Below are 1428 nucleotides of genomic sequence, written 5' to 3'. Positions count from 1 at the left end.
CCCTTATATTTCATGGTGATTGGATGTTTTAAAATCCTTATTCAGGCAAAACTCCAATTGAAGTCAGGATGAACTGGGATTTTTCCCCATATAAGAATGGTAGGGATGGGTCCTAAATTATCTACTAAATTTTTATGTGTTGATATAAAAAAGCTTTAGCATAGGCCTTTCCACTTATCACCCTGTCAAATTCTGCAATAAAAATTAGCTATGTGATTTCCAAAATTTGTGATTAACTATTGGCAGCCTGTGAGGGGGTGCCAGAATTCACACCAGTCAGGATAATCTTTTCCTTATGTTCAACAATTTAATGTAGATTTCTTGGAGAAGACCAATTTATTCACAAAAATACCTCATATCCTAATAAATATCTTTTCTCAGAGAATAATTAACCTAATTTTATTTTTGTGATCCCAAGTTGTTTTGAGAGTAATGTTTCCAAGAGCTAGGAAGATTTGTTTTCTGGCATGCATTATTTTTCCATTGGTTGTAGCATTCTTGCATTAATTGAGTTTAGAAGACTCTTCAACTACTGCTAAATGAATAGAACATGACCATCAGATATAATATGATCCATTATCTAATTACAGATTGTATCATCAAAGGAACTGTAGGGTTAGCACTATACAGTTGTATATATATGGATCCTGACTCCTAAGGTTTGAGAGATTTACTATACCAAATAAGGCCAGTGGTAGATCAAGTTAGGTACCCTTCCCCTGGCAATGAATAATATTTGATGATTCAAAAAAATGAACCCTATTAACTTTCAAATTGTTTAGTGCTATAGGAGAGGAAAACTTCCTGAGCCTTGAAATAATGATTTTATGTGGTAAAGGAAAAGAAATCTCCACTTTTATCTTTTCAAGTATGACAGCAATCTGCAACATTTTCTGGTGGTGGGCTTGGGTTGAAGTCAGGTCAGTGTTAGAACCTGACCACCATCGCTGCCTCTCCCTGCCACCCAGGCATAGGCGACTGGTAGGCGGGGCACATGCCCCTCCTGACAGTGCCGTTCCTGCCACCAACTGCACTGGTAGCTTCTGTGGGTGCTCACCAGCCCCGTCCCTACCACCATCACCAGCTTCTGCAGGTGCCCCCCCAGGCTCAGGAGGCACTAGTCACCCATGCTCCCAAGCATCCAGCTGTGGTAGAGCATGGGCGAAACTTGCTGCTATCTGACCACAGTGCAGATGAAGCCTGTACCACTGAAGTTCTGTGGGCTGGTCCAAATGATGGTGTAGCAGGGCACTAAGATGTGCCTGCTCCTTAAGGCTGAAAAAGTGTGGCCAGGGAGCTCTGCAGGCCAAACAGAGCTCCCAGTTGCAGGCTGCCAGGGTAACAGTGTAAGGGAGTAATTGGCCACACCTGCCAACATCACCTGACCAGCAGGAGGCAGGGTTCTGAGATATGTGAGCCCAGGCTGTA

The sequence above is a fragment of the Alligator sinensis genome, unplaced genomic scaffold (assembly GCF_000455745.1).
Source record: "Alligator sinensis unplaced genomic scaffold, ASM45574v1 scaffold465_1, whole genome shotgun sequence".
Lineage (NCBI taxonomy): Eukaryota > Metazoa > Chordata > Crocodylia > Alligatoridae > Alligator > Alligator sinensis.
This window is presented reverse-complemented; position numbering follows the sequence as displayed.